Here is a 17629-nt window from a genome sequence, read left to right on the forward strand (position 1 = left end):
GTGTACAATGAATCAAAATGCAGTTTGTAAAAAATAAAAAACAAGATCTGCAAGGTAAAGGATGATATAAGAGAGCAAACAAGGCAACAAAAGATCTCTTCAATAAGGAGATAAGAAAGCAAATGCAGGAAGTAAAGGATCATTTCAATAAGAGATAGAGATTCTGAAAAAAAAAAAAAGCCAAACAGAAATCCTTAAAATGAAGGAAATAATAAACCAAATTAAAACTCAATAGAAAGCATCGCCAACAGACTAGATCACTTGGAAGACAGAACCTCAGGCAACAAAGATAAAATATATAAACCTTGAAAATAAAGTTGACCATACAGTGAAGATGGTAAGAAAACATAAACAGAATTTCAAAGAATTATGGGATAACATGAAAAAACCAAATTTAAGAATTATCAATATAGACAAAAGCACAGAGATACGAACCAAAGGAATGAACAATCTATTCAATGAGATAATATTGGAAAATTTCCTGAGCCTGAAGAATGAAATAGAAAATCAAATACAAGAGGCTTATAGGACACCAAGAGTACAAAATCACAACAGATCCACACCAAAGCACAATATAATGAAAATGCCTAGAATGCAGGATAAGGATAGAATTTTAAAGACAACAAGAGAAAAGTATCAGATTCCATATAGGGGAAAACCAATCTGGATCTCAGGAGATTTCTCAACCCAGACCCTCAAAGCTAGGGGGTCCTGGAACAACATATACCAAGCTCTGAAAGAAAATGGATGCCTTACGCCATGTACAGACAGAGAAACAACATGTATCCCATTTGTTTACAATTTTATAATAAAAAAAAAGACATTCTATCAATTGTTAGCAATAAAGTATTGAAATAACTGAAAAAAAAAAAAAAAAAAAAGAAAATGGATGCCAACCAAGAATCTTGTATCCAGCAAAATTAAGCTTCATATTTGATGATAAAATAAAAACCTTCCATGATGAACAAAAGTTAAAAGAATTTACAAATAGAAACCCTGTACTACAGAACATCCTCAGCAAAATGTTCCATGAGGAGGAAATGAAACACAACAAAGAAAGTCAGCAAAGGGAGGAACTACACTAAAGGAAAAGCCAATCCAAGGAGAAGTCAAGTCAAATTAAAAACCAAAAATAGACCAAAATGACTGGGAATACAAATCATGTCTCAAAAATAATCCTAAATATTAATGGACTAAACTCATAAATCAAAAGACATAGACTGGCAGATTGGATTAAAAAGAAGACCCAACAATATGCTGCCTTCAAGAGACTCATCTCATAGGAAGACGTCCACAGACTAAAGGTGAAAGGAAGGGAAAAAACATATCATGCACATGGACTCAGTAAAAAAGGAGGGGTTTCCATCCTCATGTCAGATAAAGTGGACTTCAAGCCAAAGTTAGTCAGAAGAGATAAAGAAGGACATTTCATACAAAATCTAAACAAAGAAACTATAGAACTAAATAATACAATCAATAATTAAGAACAGACATATATAGAATATTTCATCCATCAATGAGGAAATACACTTTCTTCTCAGCAGCACATAGATCCTTCTCTAAAATAGACCATGTGATATGCCACAAAAAATTCTTAGCAAATACAAAAAAAAATTAGAGATACTACCTGGTATTTTATCAGATCATAATGAAATAAAATTAGAAATCAACCATAAAATAAAAATAGAAGCTATTCCAACACCTGAAGACTAGGTAAGATGCTATTGAGTGAACAATGGATAGCAGAAGACATCAGGGAGGAGATAAAAAATTCTTAGAGGTAAAGAGAACAATGATACAATATCAAAATCTATGGGACATTATGAAAACAATACTAAGAGGAAAATTCATTGTATGGAGTGCATTCAATAAAAGAATAAAAGGTTAACAAATAAATAACCTATCATTACATCTCAAAGCTCTAGAGAAAGAACAGATCAACACCAAAAGCAATAGAAGACAGGAAATAATTAAAATCAGAGCCAAACTCAATGAAACTGAAGCAATAGAAACAATTGAAAAAATTGACAAAATGAAACATCAATTCTTTGAAATAAATAAATAAAACTGATAAACCTTTAGCCATGCTAACAAAAAGGAGAGAGAAAACTCAAATTACTAAAATTTGTGATGAAAAAGGAAATATCACAACAGACACCACTGAAATACAGAAAATAATTAGAAACTATTATGAAAATTTATACACCAATAAAATAGAAAATATCAAAGACATTGACAAATTTCTAGAGACATATGACCTACCTAAACTAAATCAGGAGGACATACACAATTTCAAGTAATGAAATAGAAGACGCCATCAAAAGCCTACCAACCAAGAAAATCTCAGGACCAGACCCATTTTCAACCAAATTCTACATGATCTTCAATGAAGAACTAATATCAATGCTCCTCAAAGTATTCCATGAAAGAGAAAAGGAGGGAACCCTTCTACACTCATTCTATGAGGCTTGTATCACCCTGATACCAAAACCAGAGAAAGATAAATCAAGGAAAGACAACTTCAGACCAATATCCCTGATGAACATACTTTTCAGTAAAATTCTGGCAAATCACATATAAAAACATATTGAAAAGATAGTGCACCATGGTCAACTGGGGTTTATCCCAGGGATGCAAGGTTGGTTCATGATACAGAAATCAATAAATGTAATTCATCACATCAATAGACTTAAAGAATCACAAGATCATCTCAATAGAGACAGAAAAAACATGTGACAAAATACAGCCCCTCTTCATCTTCAAAATACTAGAAAAACTAGGGATAATAGGAACATACCTCAACATTGTAAAAGCATTTATGCTAAGCACAAGTCTAGCACCATTCTAAATGGAGAAAAATTGAAAGCAAATTCCATCTCAAAACTGGAGCAAGACAGGGATGCCCTCATTCACCACTTCTATTCAACATAATCTTTGAAATTCCAACCAGAGCAATTAGATGAAAGAAAGGGATATGAGTAGGAAAAGAAGAACTCAAACTATCGCTATTTGCCAATGACATGACTCTATATTTAGAAGATCCAAAAAATTCCACCAGAAATTTCTAGAACTCATAAATGAATTCAACAAAGTAGCAGGATATAAAATCAATACCCATAAATCAAATGCATTTCTATAGATAAGTGGCAAATCCACTGCAAGAGAGATTAGGAAAACTAACCCATTCACAATAGCCTCAAAAAAAAAAAAAAAAAAAAAAAAAAAAAAAGAAAGAAATACTTGGGAATCAATCTAACAAAAGAGGTGAAAGATCTCTACAGTGAAAACTATGGTACACTAAAGAAAGAAATTAAAGAAGACCTTAGATGATGGAAAGATCTACCACGCTCTTGGATAGGTAGAATTAATGTTTTCCAAATGGCCATACCACCAAAAGTGTTATACAGATTTAATGCAATTGCAATTAAAGTCCCAACAACATTCCTCATAGAAATAGAGCAAGCAATCATGAAATTCATTTGGAAAAATGACCCAGAATAGATAAAACAATCCTTAGCAAGAAGAGTGAAGCAGGAAGCATCACAATACCAGAAGTTAAACTATACTTCAGAGCTATAGTAACTAAAAAGGCATGATATTTGCACCAAAATAGTTATGTAGACTAATAGTACAGGATAGAGGGTACAAAGAAAAGCCCACCTAAGTACTGTTATCTCATATTTGACAAAGGCACCAAAATCATACATTGGAGAAAAGATAGCCTCTTCAAGAAATGGTGCTGGGAAAACTGGAAATCTGTATGCACCAAAATGATTAAATCCCTCTCACCCTGAACAAAACTCAACTCAGAATGGATCAAAGACCTAGGAATTAGACCAGAGATCCTGTGCCTAGAAGAAGGAGCAGGATCAAATCTTCATAATGTTGGCTTAGGACCTGACTTCCTTAATAAGACTTGTAAAGTGCAAGAAATAAATTCAAGAACCAATAAATGGGATGGATTAAAAGTAAAGAGCTTCTTTTTAGCCAAGGAAATGATCAAGAATGTGAAGAGAGAGCCTACAGAGTGGGAGAAAATCTTTATCACATGCACCTCTGATAGAGCACTAACCTCCAGGTTATATAAAGAATTCAAAAAACTTAACACTAAAAAAACAAATAACCCAATAGATAAATGGGCTAAGGAACTGAGCAGACACTTCACAGAAGAGATACAATCAATCAACAAATATATGAAAAAATGTTCAATATCTCTAGCAATTAGAGAAATGCAAATTTAAACTACCCTAAGATTTCATCTCACTCCAAGTAGAATGGCTATTATCAAGAATACAAGCAACAATAAGTATTGGCAAGGATGTGAGGAAAAATGTTCAATCATACCTTGCTGTTGGGACTGCAAATTGGTGCAGCCATTCTGGAAAGCAGTATGGTGATTCCTCAGAAAACTTGAAATGAAACCACCATTTGACACAGTTATCCCACTCCTTAGTCTATACCCAAAGGACTTAAAATCAGCAAACTACAGTGACACAGCCACATCAATGTTTATAGCAGCTCAATTCACAATAGCTAGAATGTGGAACTAACCTTGATGCCTTCAATAGATGAATGGATAAAGAAACTGTGGTATGTATACACAATGGAATATTATTCAGTCTTAATGAAGAATGAAATTATGGCATTTGCAGGTAAATGGATGGAGTTGGGGAATATCATGCTAAGTGAAATAAGCCAATTCCAAAAAAAAGGAAGGCCAAATGTTTTCCCTGATAAGTGGATGATGATATATAATGGGGGAGGGGAGTGAGAGACGAATGGAGGAACTTTAGATTATGTAGAAGATATGAGAGGGAGGGGGGTATGAAAAATGGTGGAATAAGACAGACATCATTACCCTATGTACATGTGTGACTACATAAATGGTTTGAATCTACATCGTGTACAACCATAGAAATGAAATGATGTACTCCACTTGTGTACAATGAATGAAAATGAAGTCTGTAAAAAATAAAAAAAAATTAAAAAATTTATTGTGATAATCAGGAACAGAAAGTAGAGCAGAAAGATTTGGAAAAAGTGAACTTGTATAACTAGGGCTAAGGAAGTTGCAGTTGTTAAAGACATTACTTCCACTACAGAAATGCTAAAGACTGCTGAGAGACAGTAAGAAAGATGACTTGAGGGCATCTCAGGAGCTGGCAAGACCACATCCATCTCAAGCTCAAGGGAGTAAAGGTGAAGATTCTCTTGAGAAGAGACCAGTGGGGCACCCTTCTTGCACAGGGGGCCTAGGAAGTTTTTTCAATATGCTAAGCCACCCAGATACTCAGAGGTTGCTGCAGACAGGGTCTCTGGAGGCTTGACTACTGATCGAGATGGTGGCAGACCTTGGAGTCAAACATGTGGTGCTGGTTCTGCAGGAATGCAGGATGCTGGAGTAAGGGGATCATGGAGGCTTCCACCAAGATTTCAAAGGAAGGCCTGGGAGACCAGGCAGAGTGCAGCAGGGTCAGAGTCCCTGTGGCACCCCCTGAGAAGTCAAAGTGTGGAGCTTTGAGGAGGAAGCCAAAGCTGCAGTGGAGACCTCTAGATTAAGAAATGCCAGTAATGTGGGACATTATCCTAGGAAAGCTGCAGGAATTGAGCAGACAAGCCAACAGAGAGGTCTCTTGGGCTGCAACCAACAAGGTCACAGGGGCAGAGCTACACAAGCCCTTCTGAGAGAACATCACGATGCCATGTGCTCCAGATGCCAGACATGGAGCTACAGGATTCGTTTGCCCAGCTGGATTTTGGTCTTGTTTTGGTCCCATCTCTTCTTTCTATGCCCCTAATTTTGTGAATGGAAATGTTTACTGTTAGCACAGAAAGACCAGGCTAGATGCAAACTTCACAGATCATCTCAGTTGTTTATTCAGGAATGAAGTTTCATGTAGAAACAGGGTGACACCAGTGGACCCACTTTCCTGGTGGAAAATGAGCCACTGAATAAAGGAGGGAACTGGGTTTATATAGGTTATACTGAGACGTGCCTTAATTAATGAGTGTGTCAGCTTGGGCACTCAGGATTTTGGGGTCTATTTTACTCGGCGAAATGAGAGGGAATCTGAGGTCAGTGGTCAGTCTCTGGGATTTATCTTATTGGGCCAGATGAAGGGTATGGGGTCAGTGGTTTGTATCTGTAAAGGATTTGTTTAGGGAGGGATTGATGTTTTGGCCTCTCCCCAGAGACTGCCTTTCTAGGTTTGATGGACACTTCCTCCCAGGCTTCGTTTTGTCACTGGGAAGGAATGTATTGGGATAGGAGCACTGCTCTCAATGTATGGCTTTCTTTCTCATTCCCTTTTCCTAGGTCTCACTACTTTTGGGGTTTGTCTTTTTCCATGTCTAATATTTACTCTGTACCATTATACATTGGATGTTGTAAATTGCTTTTAATTTTACAGGAGCTCACAATATGAGATTGCCTTGAGCCTTAGGGAAGACTTTGGACTTGAACTTTGAGCAATATCAGAACTGTTGAGACTATGGGGACGCTTGGGAATAGACTAAATGTATTTTGCATTGTCAGATGAGTGTGAGCTTTTGGGGGCTGGGGTGGAATGTTATGGCTTGGATGTGAGGTGTCCCCTAAAAGCTCATTTGTGAGACAATGCAAGAAGGTTTGGAGCAGAAATGATTGGGTCATAGCCTTAACATAATCACTGGATTAAATTCCTGATGGGATTAACTGAATGGTAACTGGAGGCAGGGAGGGTATGGCTAGAGGAAGTGGCTCATTGGGGATGTGGCTTTGGGTATATAGTTGGTATCTGGAGTCTCTCTCTTTCTGCTTCCTGATCACCATGTAAGCTGCTTCCCTCTGCCTCACTCTTCCACCATGATGTTCGTGTCTCACTTGGAGCCCTGAGGAATGGAGCTGTCTGTTTATGGATTGAGACCTCCCAAACCATGAACCCTCAAGTAAACTCTTCCTCCACTACAGTTGTGCTGGTTGGGTCCTTTAGTCACAGTAGTGAAAAAGCTGACTAAAATATAAGGGTCTTATTTTCTCTCTCCCTAAGAACATACGTATCTCCTTGTCACAGTGCTCAGCAAGAGAAAAGAGGTGAATTGAGGGAAGATATATGAAGAAAAATACAGCCAGAGCTTGATGGCTTGGGAAATTCTAAATCCACAGATTGCAAACAACTCTAAACTATGGACATTTAGTGTTGGGATGTCATTCTCTGAAGAAGAAAACAAGTATGTAACTGGACAACTCTTGCTTATGTTTCAAATGAATAAAAATGATCCAGAATATTTTTTATACATAGTGCTCTTTGAAGAGAATTAATGGGTATCTCATGGATAGCTTTGTCCATCTCAGCAGATGTTAGGAATAGAAATGGAATAATCAATCGGTGTTTATCTGTGGAGACTATATGGTCTCATGAACCTCCATGTTCATTCAGAATATCAGAAAAGTGCAATTGTTTTTAACAGTAAGACAAAGATTCCATTTTCCTTGCCAGTTGGAGGCCACTTTCAACTGCTAAAGATCTTTCCTTTTCTTTGTCACATGTCTCCCTCCATCTTCAAAGTCAGAAATGCTATGTCAAACCCTCAGGTTTTGAATTTCTCTGACTTCTCCTTCTGCTATCAGCCAGAGAGAGTGTCTGCTATTAATGGCTCAGGTGGAAGAAGCAGGCGCACCCAAGGAATCTCCCTATCATCCACCAGGTCATATAACACAACATAATGATAGGAGTGATTGCTCAACATATCCACAGTGTTCTGGGAATCTTGGTCAGATGTCTTGTGGAACTGTGTTACAAATTCTGCCATGGTTTCCTCTTCCACACAAAATGATGAGAGAAGGGGATCAAGCGGATTTGAGCTTTATAATAATTTGTTCTCCCAAGAAATAATCCATTCCTGTGAGAAGTATTCCATTCTGCAGAGGTGGACTGTAATCCTTCCTGAAGGCTCCATCTCAACACTGCCAAATCATTGGCAAGACGAGTTTGGGTGGTGGCCCTGCATATTCGAACCCCTGGGGAAGGATGATGGATTAGCGATTTACAGTGATTGTTGATGGGGTGGTATGGAAAAGTAAATGATGTAGTTAAAAATGAGGTGGACTAGACAGTCGTGTGGTGGTGGGACAGCTCTGTATCTGTTTTGATGGGTTAGAAGAATCTACACATGATGAATTCGCTCATGCGCACGTATGCATGTAAGGCTGTCGAAAGCTGCATAAGTTCTGTGGATTGACTAGATCTCACTTTGCTACCTCTTGATATTATACCATAGCTATGGAAGATGTTAATGAGGGGTGGATAAGATGGCCCCTAAATCTGCACTACTTCAATATAATGATAATTTTTTTTTTTTTTTGCTAAAGACATTTAATTATAGCTGACACAGAAGGGTGCTTTGATCTTTTTTCTTCCTGAATGCAGGAGGCGAAAGTCCACTGGGAAAATTGTCCTACAGAAGCTAGGAAGACAGAGAGATCCTTACCTCCAGAAATGGAGAGCCAAGGACAAGAGAAATGTGTTCAAACAAACATTATTAAACTAAACGTTTTCCTCTTTGTCACTCCTCCACTATTAACTGCCCTCGCCCAAGCCCTTTATTCTTGTTATATTTCCATGATTTACTACTGTTTTTCTTGTTAATATCTGAGAATTTAGCTCTAACTTCTCCTTTGTTTCTTTTCTTGTTACGGGGATTCTATTGTAAATGCGGAAAGTTGAATCATTTTTCCCCATATTTTTATGGGTACATTATAATTGCACACAATGATAGGATTCAATGTTACATATTCATCATGCACATGATGTACCATTATAGTCTAGCCAATATCATTCCTTGTCAGGGGCGGGCTCTGAGGGCCTCAGAGCCGCACCGTGGCCTGATCTCTAAGATGGCGCCTGGCTGCTTGCCAAACATAGCTGCACTCATAAACAAGTTTTAGGAAGTAACTCTGATTGGCTGTTGTACGTGAGGCAATCCTGGTATCTGCCTGGAGACTGTTCCTTGATAGGCTGACTTTCCTGGTAGTCTACCCTCTGATAGGCTGATGTTCTCAATATAAATCGGAGACTTGTGGAATAAAGCCCCTTTTTGGTTCCTGTGCTGAAGAAAAGCGTACGCGTTGTGATTGCCCACCGCCTGTGGGCGGTGGGCGGTCATAAGTGGTGCCGAAACCCGGGACCTCGAGTTATAAAGAAGAAACTGATCAGGTAAATACAGGGAAAGTAAAGTACAGTCTGGCCAGGTTAAAGTTCGCTGGATAAGTGACGAGTTAAAGTTCGCAGGGTAAGCGACGAGTTAAAGTTCGCAGGGTAAGCGATGAGTTAAAGTTCGCAGGGTAAGCGACGAGTTAAGGTTTGCTCGATAAGCCAAGAGTTAAAGTTTGCTGGATAAGTGATGGAGTTAAAGTTCACGGGAAGCGACTAGTTAAAGTTCGCGGGAAGCAACGGAGTTAAATTTCCAGGGAAAAGTGATGAGTTAAAGTTCGCAGGAAAAGCGACAAGTTAAAGTTCACGGGTAAAGTTCACGGGAAAAGCGAGGAGTTAAAGTTCGCAGGATAAGCGACGGAGATTGAGTGTTTGTAAGTGCTTTCGCTTTTGTTTTGCTAGTTAAAGTGCTTTGCATTGTTAGTTTAATAGAAAAATATGGGCACTGAAATGTCACGAATGCACATGGAAGGTCCCTTAAAGGATTTGCTCCGGGCCAATGGAATTCCTCTTGAAACTAAAACAGCCCGAACCAAATGCAGAGAGGCCATAAAACGAGGGGAAGAGGTTTTGGAGAAAATAAAAGAGGAAAGGTCTAAAGCATCAGAAAGGGCATCAATAAGATCAGAGACAGACAAGGAAAATGAAACTGGGTGTGAGGAACAACTTGTTAGGAAGAGGGAAATCAGTTTAGGGGAGGGTCCCCCATTAGGAGTCTGCCCTACGTTATCCGCCCTTAAGGCCTGCTTCTCTCCAGGACCTCCCAAAGGGGGCTCCAAGTTTCTCCCCAAAGAGCCATCACCTAAAGAACCGCCGGCTCCTCCCGGTTGCATCTCCTTCCGGAAACTCACAAACTCTAACCTCCCCCCTCCCTGTAGGGCCTTCCCGGTAAATGTTAAAATGTTAGTTTGGGAAGGAATGACTACCGATAACAAATTGGCCTGTGTAGGGATGAAAGATGGCTCCATGGGAAGGTGGATTGTGGCTACCAAAGATATTGGCACACAGCTTCCGCAAGCGAGCGGACAGATGGAAAGGGATTCCTTATCTTCAAGTCTCTTCTTTCTTGCGCTTCTATGCTAATTCCTTCTCCTCCTCCAACTTCGCCCCACCCAGCCCACCTAGTCCTCTTGCCATGAGGTCCCACATATGCCGGTGTGAAGGGAGTAACCAGCCCAACCATCAATGGCATGTCCTAGTAAGGAGTATGATATAGTAGCCCCAGTCCCCACAAATATTGGGAGATAATTGTTTCACAATTTTCTGCATCCAAACCTGAATTGATTACTATCCAGGATTAAGGGCTAAAATGCCCTAGGCATCAAGTTTCTGCTGGAACATTTTCTCCCCTTTCAGATCCAAATCTCAGTCAAGGCTTACATTGAAATGTAAATAGAGAAAGCCTGAAGGCTCAGTAGGAGACCCATCTCAAACCCAAAAAAAAAAAAAAAAAAAAAAAGAGCAAAAAGAGTCTTACCTGAACTCCAGCAAAAGTAAATTTTATGGTGCTTTACTAAAGTACTTAATGGCCGCTTCATTTTTCCAGGACTCTTGTTTTTTTTGAATTCTACATTTTTTTTTTTTTGAGCTCATGATTTTTTTGATCAGTTCTATTTTTTATTCAACTAAAGTTTTGAACATCTCTTACATTGCAATGGAGATTCACCTATAAAGTTTCAAGGCCTTTGATTTTGTGTTATTTGTATGTCGTGCTGTCCAATGTCATGTTTTGTCTGTATCAAAACTGAGCACTCCTAAAATTAAAATTTAAAAATGGATCCAAATACTTTTAATTCACATGATTTAAAAAGGTTCAATTCAAATTGGGTAAAGTAATAAAAGTAAAATGTCTTAAAATATAATTTGCAAGTCTCTAGGTGGTCAAACTAATGAAATATTGATGTTAATAAAATGTCTAATATCAATTGTTTCTAGGACTTTTCTTCAACAGGAAAGAGATGGCAAATACTGTTCAGGACACTTGTCTGATTTCTTGTTTTTTACAGAATAAGTGAATTAGAGTTAACATGTATGGGATTACTCAAATGTGTTTGTAGAGATATCTGATTAATTTACAAAGTTAAAATGCTAATTGTTAAATAACATTGAGTACTTTTAACTCCTTAAATTACATGGGGTAACATACTTAAACATTATTGGTGTTTCCATAGGTTGGTAAATAAAAGGGTTTAAACTTGCTTTGTGTCATCACTAACCTAAAAACAAGGTTACTAAGAGTTATGTCTTAACAAGTGCATTTCTATATACAAAGGGTCCCAAAAGTTTCACCTGTGTTTCAATTAGAGTACTATAAACAACAAAATATTTAATCTTATTAAAATAGAGTAATTTATCTAAATTTAGAAATTTCATAAGAGTTGTTTCAGAATGTGAATAAAAAGGGGTCAACAGGAAAGAGAAAATAAAGGTTCTGGGTATGGAAATATATTTAGTAAAAGAAAAAGGAAATGTTTCTGGGTAAGAAAGTGCTTATGTGATAAAATACATGAGGGTCTAAATAAGCGCTAAGAAAGTCTGTAAATAAACAAAAAGGGGGAATAGGGGAGAGCTTCAGGTCCCCTAAAGATAAACTTTCTCTTTGCCTCTTTATTTTAAAAATTTTTAACTCTGGATAATGAGGGTCGCTCTGCCGCTGAGAGACATGGCAATCATAAACAACATGATAGAGTGATGGTAAAATGGAAGGATGTTCTTACAGGACAATGGAAAGGCCCAGACCCGGTGCTTTACTGGAGCTGCAGCTTGGTTTGTGTGTTTCCACAGGATAAAACATCGCCTATCTGGGTTCCTGAGCAACTAACTCGACCAGTGCCAACGCTACCAACAAGTAACTCAGACCAACATACTTCTGATGACCATGATGCTCGTAGCCCCCCTTGAACTAACTTACAACCTCTTTTTAGTCTCTTAGGATGCTATCTCTCTCAATGTTGGAATACTTCTAGGTTCCCGCTGGCAGTCTTAATGTGTGTTCCTACCTTCCTACCAGTCCCAGTCTCTGTTACAGATGCGGAATTGCCAGTGTTACTATCAAGAAACAGGAGAGAATTTGGCATCACAGCGGCTATGGTCACTGCAATAGTGGTTTCTGCAACAGCAGCACTAGCAACTGCCATACCTACAGCAACAGCAGTCAATCACTTGGCCAAAAATACAGCTGCAGCCTTACAGACTAAAGAGACCCTAAACCAACATCTAGCAGCAGGCTTACTCCTTGTAAATCAAAGAGTGGACTTACTACAAGAACAAGTGGATATCTTGCAAGAACTTTTGGGACTGGGATGTGTTTATCCTTTAAGAGCAGTGTGTGTCACCTCTATTGCTTATAATAACCTTAGCTCTGTGGTTATATTATCTAAAAATCTCTCTGTCTACCTTACTGGTAATTGGTCATCTACGTTTGATACTCAGAGTCAATGCCACCAGGGTTCAATTACATCGGTATCCAAGATATTCTCTTTGTTATCTAAAGCCCTGGGATTGACAAAATAAGTGGGCTGGAACAGTAGCTGTTCTGATTATTATCTGCTTAGGGATAGCCTATGTTATACGCAGCCAAATCAGAGCTCGCCAAGATGCCCGATGTCATCAACGGGCTATAATACAGACTTTGACAGCCATTGAGACAGGCACATCCCCCCAAGTATGGCTAAGCATGCTGGACCAGTAGTCAAAGACGGGTAAGATCCGTGGAAATGCATACCAACCTAAGACAGGGTTCTGATGCCTGGAGGTCAGAATTCCAATGACGGGTAAGGATGTAATTTGCCATGGACAACCTAAGACAGGCATGGTCCCAAGTCATCTTTTCTTTATTTAAAGAATAAGGGGGAGATGTCAGGGGCAGGCTCTGAGGGCCCCAGAGCCGCACTGTGGCCTGATTTCTAAGATGGCGCCTGGCTGCTTGCCAAACATAGCTGCACTCATATACAAGTTTTAGGAAGTAACTCTGATTGGCTGTTGTACGTGAGGCGATCCTGGTATCTGCCTGGAGACTGTTCCTTGATAGGCTGACTTTCCTGGTAGTTTACTCTCTGATAGGCTGACGTTCTCAATATAAATCGGAGACTTGTGGAATAAAGCCCCTTTTTGGTTCCTGTGCTGAAGAAAAGTGTACGTGTTGTGATTGCCCACCGCCTGCAGGCGGTGGGTGGTCATAATTCCTCAGCATTTTACCTTTCCTACCTCCTCCCTTCCCCAGGTCCCTTTAATCTATTCTTTTATTTCCCTTCAGTTTTGATGAGACACACCCCCATTTTCTTTTCCTTTTTCCTCTCTAGTTTCCACATTTGAGAGAAAACATATGACCTTTGACTTTCTGAATGTGGCTTATTTTGCTTAGCACAATGGTCTGAAGTTCTAGCCATTTTTCTGCAAATAACCTAATTTCATTCTTCTGTATGACTGAATAAAACTCTATTGTGTATGTGGGTGTATATATATATATGTGTATTCATACATGCATATATTTTCTTTATCCATCATCCATTGAAAGACACCTAGTCTACTTCCATTATTTGGCTATTATAAATTGTGCTGCCATAAACATGGGTATGCCTATGTAGGTATTGTATGCTGATTTTAATTCTTTAGGATAAATATCAAGGAGTCATATAGCTGGGTCATGTGGTGGTTCCATTTTTAGATCTTTGAGGATCCTCCTTACTGATTTCCAAAGTGGTTATTATAATAATGTACAGCAAAGTAAAAGTGTTCTATTTTTCTCCACATTCTCTTCAGAATTTCTAATTGTTTGTGTTCTTGATGACTGCCACTCTTATTGGTGTGAAATGAAATCTCAGTGTAGTTTTAATAAATATTTCCCTAAATGCTAATGATGTTGAACATTTTTCATATTTGTGGACCATTTGTATTTCTTTTTTTGAGAAGTGTCTGTTTAGTTCATTGCCCCATACATAGTTGGGTTATTGGGGGCTTTTTTTGGGTGTTACTTTGTTTGAATTCTTTATATATCCTGGATATTTATCCACTTGCAGGAGAGTAGCTAGTAAAGATTTTCTCCCATTCTGCAGGTTCTCTCTTCACATTCTTACTTCTTTCCTTTTCTGGGCAGAAGCTTTGTAATTCCATTCCATTCCATTTTTCTTGATATTATTTCCTGAGCTTTAGGAGTCATGTTGGAAAATTGTTTCCTGCTCCTAAGTGTTGGGGTGTTGACCCTACATTTTCTGTAGGAGTTGCACAATTTTGGGTCTAAATCCTAGGTCTTTGATCCATTTTGAGTAGACATTGTTGGAGGTGGAGAGAGAGGGATTGTTTTAGTCAGTTTTTTTCCACTGCAGTGACCAAAAGACCTGAAAAGAACAATTTTAAAGAAGTAAACGTTGATTGGGGGCTCACAGTTTCAGAGGTATCAGTCTGTAAAAGGCTGACTCCATTGCTCTGAACCCAAAGTGAGGGAGAGCATTATGATGGAAAGGTGGGGAGGAGGAGGGCAGTTCAGGTCATGGAACAAGGGAGAGAAAGACTGCAATCCAGGGACAAAACATACACTCTGAAGGCATGCCCCCAAATACTCACTTCCTCCAGCCGTATGCCACCTGCCTATAGTAACTACACAGTTAATTTCTATCAGGGATTAATGCACTGCTTAGGTTAAGATTATCATGACCTAATCTTTCACCTCTAAGCTTTCTTGCATTGTCTTACACATGAATTGATCTAAAACATCTCATATCTAAAACATAAAAAGGATCCAGTCTCATTCTAATCAGTTGTCCCAGCACCATTTGTTAAAAAGTCTATTTACTTTAATGTATGTTTTTGGCATTTTAACAGGATCAGAAAACCATATTTGTTTGGTTTGTCTGTGTCTTCTTGTCTTTTTTTGGGGTGGGTACTGGGGATTCGATATAGGGGAGCTTAACCACTGAACCCCATCCCCAACCCTTTTATTAAAATTTATTTTTATTGTAAACAAATGGGATACATGTTATTTCTCTGTTTGTACATGGAGTAAAGGCATACCATTTGTGTAATCATACATTTACATAGAGTAATGTTGTTTGAATCATTCTGTTATTTCTCCCTTCCCCCTACCCCTCCCACACTCTTTTCCCTCTATACAGTCCCTCCTTCCTCTATTCTTGCTCCCTCCCCCTCATTATGTGTCATCATCCACTTACCAGTGAGATCATTCATCCTTTGGTTTCTTGAGATTGGCTTATCTCACTTAGCATGATGTTCTCCAATTTCATCCATTTGCCTGCAAATGCCATAATTTTATTATTCTTTATGACTGAGTAATATTCCATTATATAAATATGCCACAGTTTCTTTATCCATTCATCAATTGAAGGACATCTAGGTTGGTTCCACAATCTGGCTATTGTGAATTGAGCAGCTATGAACATTGATATGGCTGCATCTTTGTAGTATGCTGATTTTAAGTCCTTTGGGTATAGGCCAAGGAGTGGGATAGCTGGGTCAAATGGTGGTTCCATTCCAAGCTTTCTGAGGAATCTCCATACTGCTTTCCAGAGTGGCTGCACTAATTTGCAGCCCCACCAGCAATGTATGAGTGTACCTTTTTCCCCACATCCTCGCCAACACCTATTGCTGCTTGTATTCTTGAAAATTGCCATTCTAATTGGGGTGAGAGGGAATCTTAGGGTAGTTTTGATTTGCATTTCTCTTATTACTAGAGATGTTGAACATTTTTTCATACATCTGTTGATTGCTTGTAGATCTTCTGTGAAGTGTCTGTTCATTTCCTTAACCCATTTGTTGATTGGATTATTTGTATTCTTGGTGTAGACTTTTTTGAGTTCTTTATAGATTCTGGAAATTAGCGCTCTCTCTGAAGTATGAGTGGCAAAGATATTCTCCCACTCTGTAGGCTCTCTCTTCACATTACTGAGAGTTTCCTTTGCTGAGAGAAAGTTTTTTAGTTTGAATCTATCCCAGTTGTTGATTCTTGCTTTTATTTCTTGTGCTATGGGAGTCATTTTGTGATATTGCAGAGGAACATGCTTCCTTGGATGGAAATGTCACTCTCTAATGCAGATGAAACAGCAAGTGGATTTTCATTCATTGAGAGTAAGATGAGTCTCCATCAACATACCCTTTTCCTCCTGCTGTGGGAAGAGTGACAGCTTGACTGATCAAGCCGGATAGAAGTTCCTGAGTCTGGTAAGTGGCATGGCATTGGTGAATGGCGTTGTAAGGCTGGTGTTGCTGCTTGTCATATAATGTGCTGGATATGGTGAGCTCTTATAATACAGTACATACTGACCCTGGCCAAAACTAGGATAATGAAGGATAGGTCTGCTATGAACTGTTAAATCCAGAGAAATTTGTGAGTGAATTATTTCCTGTATATAATCCTGATGACGTTGTAAAACTGCTACCAGTGGCCTTGCTAGCGGGGTTCCTCCCGTCGCCTGGGACAGGGACCAGCCGCTGAGTCTCTTTCCTCTGCCCGCCAGTCCGGAACCTCTCCTATTCTTTTTGGAACTGGTTTGTTCATCTATTTCAAGAGCCTTGAGATTCACCATTAAGTTGCTTGATTGGAGTATAATGATTTTTTAATTGAGGCACTCAGCTATAAACATTCCTTTTAGAACTTACTTCATAATGTTTTAGAAGTTCTGGCATTTTGTATCACTATTTTCATTTGACTGTAAGAATCTTAAAATTTAACCCACAATTTCTTCTCTCACTCATTCATCATTTAACAGTATGTCAACCTTCATAAGTTTACACATATAATTTACATATTCACATATGTATTTTTTTCTTTTGGTGTGGATTTCTAGTTTCATTCCATTTATGATTTTTTTGTATTTCCTAAGAGTTGCTGGGTGGTCAAAAATGTGGTCTGTTAGGGAGAAAGCTCCATGAGCAGCTGACTCAATTTTGGATTTAACTGTTGTTGAATGAAATATTCTATAAACATCTGTTTCCACTTGATTTATAATGTTTTCTAGGTATGAAGAGCCTTTACTGAGTTTATGTCTGGATGACTAATCTATTGGTAATACTGGAACATTGAAATCACTCAGTATTTTTGTACTGGGGTCTATCTGAAGCCTTAAGAGTTGTGGTGACTGTTTTAATCAGTTACACCAACATGGGACATAAATATTTATATATTTAAATATCCTTTTTGGATTGTTTCCTTTACCAGTTTGTATTTGATCTTCTTTGTCTCTTCTGATTACTTATGTCTTGAAATCTGCTTTATTGGATAGCAGAGTAATTACTCCTGCTTGTTTTGGGGCTCCATTCACATGGCATATCCATTTACATCTTTCACTTGTAATCTGTGGCTGTCCTTGCCTGTAAGGTGCATCTCTTGCAAACAACATGTATTGGGTCTTGGTTTTTAATCCATTCTGCCAGCCAACATCTTTCAACAAAGAGGTGAGAACATTTACATTCAACATTATTTTAGA

This window comes from Sciurus carolinensis, chromosome 16, assembly GCF_902686445.1.
Source record: "Sciurus carolinensis chromosome 16, mSciCar1.2, whole genome shotgun sequence".
Lineage (NCBI taxonomy): Eukaryota > Metazoa > Chordata > Mammalia > Rodentia > Sciuridae > Sciurus > Sciurus carolinensis.